General features: G+C 43.3%; 1 long non-coding RNA gene across 3 annotated transcripts in view; it reads right to left on the reverse strand.

Annotated features, from left to right (window-relative positions):
• LOC106018095 (uncharacterized) overlaps positions 1–7,858 on the reverse strand; it is a 33,188-nt gene extending 25,330 nt beyond the window's left edge. For all 3 annotated transcript variants that reach the window (XR_011807730.1, XR_002403649.4, XR_005263960.2), the window contains exons 1-2: positions 7,709–7,858; positions 3,689–3,827 (exon numbers count right to left, since the gene is read on the reverse strand). This is a non-coding gene — a long non-coding RNA (uncharacterized lncRNA). The remainder of the gene's footprint in view (positions 1–3,688; positions 3,828–7,708) is intronic.
• Between the last annotated feature and the right edge of the window lie 3,155 nt (positions 7,859–11,013).

Raw genomic sequence — 11,013 nt, forward strand, 5'->3', positions numbered from 1 at the left:
GAATTCCCCTCACATCTTTTGCTATCTTGAGTTTTTTTTTTTTTTTTTTTTTTTGTCTGTTTGTTTCTTTTCAGTCTTTCAGTTGCCTTTGTAACTTTCCTCTGAACCTTCTCTAGTTTTTCTTACTATCCCTCATGAAACAAGTTGTGGATCTTGCTGAGCTGTAAGTGGTTCTCGCAATGTTCACAGAACTAAACTACCTCCTTAGGTTTTGTTCTGAATACTTCTAAATGTTTTCATGAAATCCTTCCAGGCTGCCCTGTATTTTGACCAACCCTACAAGTTACAGCAGCACTTCCAGATCACTAAGATCAAAGTCATGCTAAGTGACATTAAAATGAAGCAACAAGACCTTGAATTCCCACATTAAAATAAAATTAGAAAGAAACAGTCTAATGGCAAGATCAGTGAGCAGAATGATCTTCCCCCTGCTCCCATTTCTTTATGTGGGTGAAAGCTTTCACAGTTGATTTGAGACAGTGGCTATCAGCTGCTGTTTAAGTTTTACCTCTGTTCTTTCTACCTGCCACTCAAATGGCCTGAGGAGATACAACACATTCAAGACCAACTTCCCGTTTTAATCAGAAAGCAAGCAAGTCTACATACACATGGCTTGTTTCAGCCCAAAATGCTGACCAGCCAAGCAGAGTCAGCAGAACTGTCGGGCCCTAGAAATAAGGGCTAAGTTTGCAGCTGTGATAGACTTGTAACGGCACCTTACAGAAGGGCCAGCACTTTTGTAACAGAATGCATTTCAAACCTTTGCTTTCCAGCGGAAGCAAACAGACCTGGCTCAGATTACTTTGTGGTAGAGCCTCACCATCTTAAAATTAGCAATATAACCTATCTGCCTGCTTAGAGTATCATAACTGCAAAGCACAGCTCAAGAGGTTTTGTCTCTTTACTCCTATTAAGTCTTCCGTTGTTTTAGCAGCTCTCTCACCTAACTCAGTCACGTTCTGGAGGTTACTTTATGGCCTAAAACAGAACAAATGAAACCCTGTCCTTGCCTCTTAAGCAGAAGAACTACCATGGTCTGCCTGCATGAGACATCTTTGCTCAAGGAAGGAAGAGAGTCAGAAGAGCTTCACCACACCCCCAAACCCCGTCTTTCCCCATACACAGTGCCACTGCTCTCAGAGCATTAATAAAGCAGGTGTTGAAAGAGAGGCTCAGCCTGAGGCATGCTCAGCAGTACACTTGTCGCTTGACCCACCTCCTCATCCCAAAGATTAATTAGGCCTAGCCCCTCCCTATTAAGTTGCCTCTTAGGCACGTTGCTTAGCCTTTCTCCTTTGCCTCTGGCGGATTCACTCACTAACTTTTTATTTCAATATTCACGTTTTCCAGTCTGTAAAGCCCTCCACTGATTTTCCTTCCCTAGGCTGCCCCAAGGACCATGCTCCATTAAGGGGACATGGGGGAGGAAGGGTGTCTTGAGGGAGAAGGAGCACAGTTGTGGCAGGATGGGGGGCTTCCAGACCCTGTTTTCTAATTCTTCCCCACAACACAGTCCTGGGTGAAAGGCACTAGCTGGGCTGAGAGACAGCCCCACTTCTTCTCATCTCCAGAAGAAGCCCTCTCACTGCTAGATGCTTGTTTGAGAGATGCAAGTTCAGAGGTCCTTGTGCAGTGGCAGGGTTGGCACCCAGCAGCCCCCCAGCCTGGGCAGGGGGTGAGGGTGACATATAGGGACAAAGGTGTGGTATTTGTCTCCAGAAAAGCCCTCTGTAGTCTGAACCCTGACTAGGAAAGGGGGAAGGTCTAAGGACTAAACCTCCCTCACTTCCTACAAGCTAGCTGGCATGGCCCTGTGCTTAGCATGTTAGCTACTGTCATGCCTTGTCTTATGTGCCTTGCTCTTTTTGTGCAGCATCTGTGGAGCTCAGCTACCTTGCTTGGTGCTGAGGAGTTGCTTTCAGCCCTGCAATTCCTTGGCTGGGTTTTAACTTGTGCCCATGTCCACATGCCCTGTTCGTTTATGCCATCTGGATAGACTGGAAGCTCTTCGGGGCAATGCCTATCTTTTGCCACATGCATACAGCAATATGTTCAGTGGGGCCTTAATTAAGGTCTCTAGATGCTGTTGTAATATAAAAAATAAATATTGATTAGCAGGATCAGCAGATCCACATACCAGACATATTGCAAGACACACCCCCGCTGTGCTTGCACATGCTGATACGTAAATGTGCCTGCAATGGTTAATACCACTGTATATTTGGCTCGTCTGTGCACTGTATGTTTTTCATGTATTATCCTTTTCTTTCATAATCAGATGTCACTTAATATCCTGACTAAGAACATTCTGTAACACAGTAGCACGAGTTTGGACAGAATCATGAAATTATCTTTGAAATGTAACATAGATGGAAAGATCAGATGACAAGTCTCTTCCATTTCTTTTAACTTTCTACTGTGGCTACCTGTGTTTTAAAATCCTAAACCATCAACGGGCTCATTCTTCATGTTGGTGATGAACTAAGTCATACTCACAGCTATCTGATTTTTGTACATGGATTGCACATTCCAGAGAAAATCCATAATGGAAAACATAATTGCAGTAACAAGCACCCTACAGGGATGCAAAATTCCTCAGGAGGATTGTTGGGGGTTAATAGGGCTCTTCTTTGCACAGTTCTATATAGCCATTCCTATTCATATTGACTGAGCACTAGAGGAAAAGTAATAAAATTACCAGCTAAAGCCCAAGTTCCTGCCTATTCAGTATACCACACTAACTTCTAAAGACAGAGCTCTGATTGTATGGCTGAGCTAAACAGGATGGCTGTTTTTAACACCATCCTAGCTTATGGTAACCATTAACTACAACCTGACTTCCCATTACAACATACCACTGTGAACACCTATTAGTAGCTAATTGAATCATCTAAAAGTGGTCATAATTCAGACCTCCGTTCATATTTTTGTAATGTTTCTTATGGCTGTTACTATAGTACAGGAGAAGATGCAAATCAAGGTTCTGTTTAAGTGTTCATAGCAGAACGGGAGTTTAAATGGAAATCAAATGGAGTGACAAAGGGGAATAAAGCCACATTGTATTTTTGATGTTACCCATGAGACATGATAGGAGAAACTAACAACAGGCTAACAAGGCTCCCTATCTCTAAACATTTTCCAGCTGTGAGCCACTGAAGAGCCAAAAGACCTCTCTGAGTCAACACCAACAAATGCACATACGTCGTAATTTTCTGCGATTGCTATTTATAATCTCAAGGCTATACAGCATTTTCATTCTCCTTTATATTTAAAGAAATAAAAGTATTTTGTCTTGGAGGCATCATGAGTTGTTTTTCAGATCACTGTATCCTGAAGCTTTCCATTTTATTGTAGCGTTTTGGCATTTGTTTTGTATTGTTTTTTAAATATGAGTGTGTTTTTATTATAATATGAAAGGCAAGGCACTGTTGTTGCTGGGTTTGTGCATATTTGCTGCCATGGTTTTTTAATTTGACTTACAGCCTGATATCATAAAGCATTTTCATCAAACCTGTGGAAAATGCGTGTTACTTTGGGTAGAAATAGGGCTACTTCAAATTAGCATAAATTAGCTTAAACAAAAAGACAGTTTAAACAAGCTACTCAAACTGAAAGAATACACTTCACTGATTTCAACAGAACTGTCAAGAGCAGATAATAAAGATAGCACACCTCAGGTGGATGTTACCTGAGCAAAAAGGTCCTCTGCCTTCTGCTGAGTCACAGCAATACAATGCTTCCAGGCCATTGCAACACAAAGTAAGGTGTGATTGCTCAAAACTTACTCAAGGTGTCATTGAGGTTTGTATCAGTTACGCAGATCCATACTGGAAGAAAAGAAAAAGAAATGTTTAGGCAAAACTTCTGCACCTCCCTCCCAAAGTGAAAGACATAGCCACTGTTGAATCTGTCTAATGTAGTTATCTATTTGCACGAGGAGGTATGAATTTCCTCGATATACTTGTGAAGGGGTGCAGACCCACTGCACCCAATTTCCACATTATCTAGCCCGGAAAAGGGCTCTTTAGACCTGCAGGTTTGGCCATGGGACCCAATGCCCAGTCACACCCATCCTATTGCGTGGGCCTTTCAGGTTTATTAAAGAAGCCAGAAGCTCATGCCCTCTACCAACATCCAGTGTGGACTACTGCCAGGTTTGAATAACCACCATTTTTCAACTGATACCACAAGAGGTTTAAATCACCTGCTGCTCAGAATGTTCCCCACGGGATTATCACAAAGCATTTTGATGGAGAGAGACCAGTGGATTGCCTCCCCAGTGAATATACAATAATAAGGATGTGTTTTACATAGGAGATGGGAATTCTTCCCTGCAGATACACATGTGCAGCCCTGCTGGCTTTCTTGGAAGCCACATACATACTTCTGAACAAACAAACAACCACCGCATCACTTCTCCCTGGATAAAAGATTGTGCTAGCTTTCTCCCACGAGCTTATTAACGTGCCAGAAACAAGCAAATAAATCCTTAATTAGGCAATCCAAACAACAACAGTTTTAATGTCCAGCACCCAGAACTTTGATTCAATCCTCACTTCAAGCACTATGAAATCTGTGTTTGTTAAAACCTTCAGAAATTTCTGGAACAAGTAGCAATGGGAAGGTAATGGCTGGGCACATCATAAGGCAACTGCCCTCTGGCTGCTAGATGGGCTCACAGATGTGTGTGCATCTCTCCTGGGGTTTGGGAAGCCCCTAATGCCCTTGTAACCACCAGAGCTCCAAGAGGTTCTTCCTCTGCTCAAGCTGGGGGGACTCTATCTCACTGGAAAGCTGTTGACCATCCTGTGTGAGCATGGAGACATCTGTGCTGCACACCAAGGACGTGGTAGTATGTCCGGCACTGGGCTATCAGGGACACAGCAGCAGCTCAGAGGGATGTGTCAGAGTGGCCTGTTTGCCCTATAAAGGCTCTTGGCATTGAGAAGAATGTCCTTGTCTCATTACCTGGGCTGTAATGAGCTATCAATATTCACAATTTTTATTTCAGCATGAATGCTAAAAATAATAATAATAATCTCCCAAAGACAGGAAATCAAGGCCAGTTAGTAGATTGTGTGCCTGTCGCACTTTCATTCAGCCCCCATCCCATGGAAGAAAGGAAATTAAAATTCCTTTTTTTTTTTTTTTTTTTTTTAATTCTCAACTTTGACCCACTAAGCTTGAAGGTCACGACCTCCATTTGGGAAAAGCTGCACTTTCTCCTCTTCCCCAGCTCACACACACACACACTTCATGAAAACATTACCCTAATGACCACTGACAAAACAATGCCTGAAGGAATGTGTCAAATATAAGCATCCAAATAAGACAGCCAACAAAACATGCTTGTCTCTTAATTTAAATTCCAAACACAGGTTAGTATCAAAAAACTGTCCCAAAAAGCTGTACATTTTTTACTAGACAACCAGTTCATCCTTAAATAAATTGACTGAAAATGGCTAGAAATTAAATAAAATAGCAGCACCTGAGAGCAACCATTAATTCTGGGTTCTTTCCTTCCCAGGCCTTAATTTGTATTTCTTCCCCTTAACTTAATACCTGCAATTTTCCTCCCTTTTCTAAATGTTATCTTTAGTTATTTCTTTACCTCTCCTTTTCCATATTTTCTTGATTTTCCTCTCGCTTTCTGTGGAACCTAACTCAGGGTTCCCCATGGAGCTCCTTCACAGTCAAAAGTCTCTTAGTTAGGGAAACCTTCCATATCATCACGTTTGTCAGTGCAGTTTCTCCAGCTTTCATTATACCCTTGGGCTAAGGACCATGTGAGCCCTGGGTCTGGGGAAAGGAAGTTTGCTCTTCCTGCCGTCCATGACAGCTGTCTTCAAGCATCCCAGCTGGATTTCTTGAACCCAGAATGGGAAAACTCCAGTTTAGGCTCTGTCCATAGGCAAATTTCTTTTACCTCTCAGATGTGCCATGCTCTTTGAAATTTCTGCTCCTGGGTCCTTTACTGAGGCTCTGGTTAATATCATCAGAGAGCTGCTCCTTACTGGGAGGCAGCAACTAATGGGGATGTACCCCATGCTCAACCCTGGCACATCCAGATACAACATGAGCTTGATGTAAGTAGGGGTCCCACATCCTGATGTGTTTCATCATTCTCTTTCTACATCTGTATGTAGCTGCTCTTCCTACTCCGAAAAGGTGCAAAATGTTAGAGTTCACCAAAACTCATTCCATAATATTTACTGGCTGGCCACATTCACTGCTGATGGTACAGCGGAAGGATTTTTCTAGCACCTAACTTGACTTTAGCTTGTCCTATTCTCTCTTTATCTACATTTTTATTTAGTGTAATTCAGGTTATCACCCTCCTCCCAGTCATGAAACACCAAGTTTGCTATCCAAGAAAATACCCACCAATCCACAAAAAGCCACGGCCACGTGGCATTACACACGCTGAGAATGTCTTCATGCCAGTCCCAGCAGGGACTGCATGCAGGTGCAAGCCAAACTCATTGGTCCTTTGGTCCTTTTCACCACAACGCATTAAATCTCAGGATCCCTTAATGCTCCCACCCAGGCTCGCAGCAGGCACGTCTGAAGAGACATGCGTTCAAGCATCTCGTAGTGCTGGCGAGGCACTTAGTTAAGCGTTCCCCTTTTGGGCCTCACTTTTGCTACTATGCACATTAATGCTCAAGGCTATGCAGCTGCACTCCAGTTCATGCAGGATCAGGTTCCCCTGCCCTCTTTCTCCTGGCTTAGCACTTATTTCTCTTTTTTTTTTTTCCCTATACTCATGCATGCAACACTTCAGAGACAGCAGTGCGCCATTAAGCTCAGAAAGAACATGCATGAGCACTTCATAGCTCTCCACGCAGCCTTTTTGCCAGCCCTTCCCTTCAAAGAGCCTGCTCCAAAAGCTGACTGAAGCCAGCAAAAGTCTCCCCATCGGCCTTGGAGCGGGCCCAAAGCAAGGGACACAATTAGACGGGAACGGAGGCACTAACGAAAGGCAGCTTGCCTGCCAGCAGGCAAAACACAGGGAGACCCACAAGGAGAAAGCCATGTTTGAGGGCCAAGCTTACAATCCTTTTTGAGATGAGCCTCTCTGCAGTGGAAGCCCTGCCAAGCAGCCTGTGTTCTTCGTGACTTCCACTCGAGCAGCATGCTGAGGCACTTGGCGGCGGCTTTGAACTGCGAGGCGAAGACAGGGCGCGGGCACTGCCTTGCTTTTTTAATCTGTCAGATTTATCTGCTTAATATATATTTTATTGTCTTGTTTATTCTTTTTACGAGTCTTATTATTACAAAGCAGTATTTTTTAAATGGCAGTGGAAAATATGCCAATTGAAGATGTTTGGGAGGGTCAAAAAGAAACCCCAAATAAAAGCCCATATACAAATTGGGGTGGTGGGGGGGGCACATCTATTGTTCTTCTCGTTCCCCTTTTTCTTCTGCATGTACCAGAGAGCCAGGAGGAGATGTCTCAGAGCAATTCTCTCCAGCCCTCTCCCAATAAATAGGACAATACAAGAGTCTTCACAGCCCAACAGTTCCTACTGCCTGTTACTCAATAACTTGCAAACACATACTGTGTTAGCACCACCCAGCATGAAATAAAGTCCACGCTCAATGCAAATTGTTCCTGGCTCTCCATTTTTCATACTGTTCCTTCTCCAAAATAACCTCACTTTAACAACTTATCTATCTAATGTAGATCTCGGTGCTTTCTACTCACATTAACATCAGTTGCAATGAATACAAATGTATTATCTCAGCCAAAAGAAAATCCAGCAGATCCTTTTATCAGAGTTGTAAGATGATATGTTTGGATGAAGCGTCTAGCAGGGTCCTGCCAGAGCTCTGGTTTGTTTAACATTTTCAGCAGTTATCTAGAAGCAGAAGTAGAAAAAAACATTAATTATGTTCACATTTGACACCAAGACTGGGGAAGGGGAGGGAAAACTAGAAGTTTACAGGGAAAATGTAAATCAGTTTACGAGGATTTGAGAATTAGACAAGCATTATTTAAATGTTGCAAATTTATAATTATAATATGTCAGCAAGCAGACTGGCTTCTTATCACATCTGGATAACCCAACGATACCATGGAAGATACTTTGCACAGAAGAACAATGGTAATATATTGGACCCCCAATTGGATTATCCATTCTTTACACAGTATTTTAAATGCTGTATAAATTAATAGAGGCATGGAGATCTCAGCAGAAGAAAAGACCTACCACCAAAGAGGAAAACAACAGAGATAAAAGTTGTTTGAGAAAAACTCAAACAACTGCTGCATGTGCAGTTTGCCCCTATAACCCAATGAGAAGAGTGAAATTCAGCTACTTAATGATCACAGATCATCTGCACAGCTCTGTCTTAAGTGCCATATGTAAAGTATAGCTTATTGCAACCCAGATTTGTCTACATGTGAAATGACAAAACATGTGCAAAAGAAGATGAGAGAGCTAGAAAAGAAGGAGAAGTTATGCAAGACAAGATAGCTCAGGAGTGTTAGTACATGACAGAAGAGTCCATAAGAATTACAGCCCGTGCTGCGTAGGTGCCGGATGCAGGATCAGTACTCCCTGCAGGAAAAGCTTTCCTCAACACTGTGAGCTGTTGCAAGGTCCCAGGGACCTGCAGCTGTTGTGAGTCACTGCCCAGCTGGGATAAACCCAGCACATCACTCTTTGGCATGCACAGGAAATGGACCCTGTCCCATACCCAGCTTGAAGGTCAGCAGACAGACTTCAGATGAATTGTCTGAACCATAAATTGCACACACAGCCTTGTTCTTACCCTGGTTGCAGCCTATTGCTCATTTCTGTCTCCCCACTACCAGCTCATAGCTCATTCCTTGTACTCAGCCTGGCTTCCTTGGCCTCTATTGCAGGTGGTGCTTGGTTAAGGACAACATACCATGGTGTGGACACCATAGTGGCTCCTGTCCCAAGCTCACTCCCCTTCCTCTCGGAGGAAGAGCTCACTTTGCTCTTCCTGCAGCCTTTCACAGATTCCCTGCCCCAGCACAACCCCCTGTGGACACCTTAGTCTTACCCCTTCTGCTCTTTGTGGCCACAAGACAAAAGAAATGACAATGCCTCTTTTCCTCCAAAATGTGCTCAGATCCTTGTCCCAGGCATTCACTTCATCCTGAACTGAGCACCACCTGGAAAACAGCACAGCTCTCAATACTACAGTGTTCTTTATCTTCCTGCCCCAAAGATACTCTGTACCATAAAAAATAGCAATGCAACTCTGACTAGATGATGAATGTATAAAAAAAATATGTCAAAACCTGAGCGCAGCCATGAGGGTGAACGCATGATACAAATGCCTCAGCACATTTTGGACAGAAGTCTTGAGCTCAGTTTCATCAGGTGAGTGTTCTAAAGAGCCTGTCCCAAGGTGCTTCAGTAGTCATGGAGCAGTCAAGCCTCCAACTTGGTATCATGAGGAAAATACTCCAGCTCTGCCATTGCATATAGGAACACCTCTAGGAATGAGCACATGGAAAACTCATTCCCTTTGTGGTTTTCCTTCTCATCATTCCATGAATCAGGCAGCATTTACAAGAATCTTAGGTCAGCAAATGCCAACTGAACACAGTGGAGATTTGGGCACTTCTATCTGCCCCTTATTAGTGAGTTCCCAAGACCTAGCATGGTAGAATTTGACCCCCATGTCCTACCTCCCTCTCCTCCAAGCTAACAGCATGAAAGCCCAGAATTTTTACTGACATATCCACAGAGCTAGCATGCACCATACTGAATTTCAGTATGACACACTCTGGGTTTCAGTTCAGTTCGTATCTATACCAGTAAACTTGGCCATTATTGCATCAGGAACATGCATCCAGGCCAGCTGGCAGGACACAGTTTGCTAGTGAACTAGTCTCCTAAACGAGGTGGCAGCAAGAAAACTGCCCACTGGGTATGGTCCCTGGCACACTCCAGTTGCCAGAACAGGCCTAAAAGTTGTTCAGAGCAAGTGTCAGTTGCAAAGGGCCATGCTCACGCCAGAGAATGTGCTCGCAGTTTACTAGCATAGACAATCATGTTCCAGGGCCAAGAAAGGCTGCCAGGCATGCTTGGATTTACTAGTACAGGCTCAGCCTCAGCATCTGTCTTTTTCCCATGTGAGTAATGATACAACAGCGTCCCAGAATGTGGCAACCACACAGCTAAAAAGGGATCAGATTGCATCCTTTGTGTAGGAAGGTGGAAAGGTATGTGCTGGATATTTCCTTCCCACTTGATCTCCCCACGGCGAGCTGAGCCAGATCAGTGTATTTATCTTTATCCAGTCTGCTCATGATAGGTAGGAAAGCACACCTGAATACCTTCTTCAGGGCAATCTCTTTGGTCCTAATGTTATTTCTGAAGTTTGCTAAGATTCTTCAAGAGCGCTTCACCCACAGGTACCTCTCAGTATAAACATATTATTCATAATAACATGCTTTGGCAAATAACATTCAGAATATGCTTCCCAGTCCACAACAAAGTTTAGAAGGATACTACTCTTGAATGCAGCTTTGGATATACATTTTAAGGGCAAAAGTCTTCCCTCTGAGGCCTATAGAGTTACATGTGGAATAAAATACATGACAGATAAGGATGGCTGCTCTGATTCTCCTCACTTTATTGTAAATCAGGAGTGATTCTTTCAATGTCAGATTGTCTTCCAGCATAAAACTTGTACCACAGGAGGAACAGTAGGTCAATAACTATGTCTGACTTTACCAACCATTCTGGCCAAATACCCATTTCCAGATGTGCTATCCACAAAGAGTGCAGTCTCCAGTCCCCTTACCTACACATCACTGCCAGCAGTTATTGTCCTCTCAGCTCTAGGAATTCCTCAGCCATCCTTAGCACATTGCACCAAAGTCTCTAAAATGGTTTAAATTGCAGAGCTAATCCATTTTGACTAAAATGCTTATGTAAATCTTCCAGGAGAGTGAGAGGGACCTTCAGAAGGTGGATAGCAAACCGCAGTTGAAAATAGCAACATCTTCAGCAGATGCCACTCTTT

The sequence above is a fragment of the Anas platyrhynchos genome, chromosome 2 (assembly GCF_047663525.1).
Source record: "Anas platyrhynchos isolate ZD024472 breed Pekin duck chromosome 2, IASCAAS_PekinDuck_T2T, whole genome shotgun sequence".
Lineage (NCBI taxonomy): Eukaryota > Metazoa > Chordata > Aves > Anseriformes > Anatidae > Anas > Anas platyrhynchos.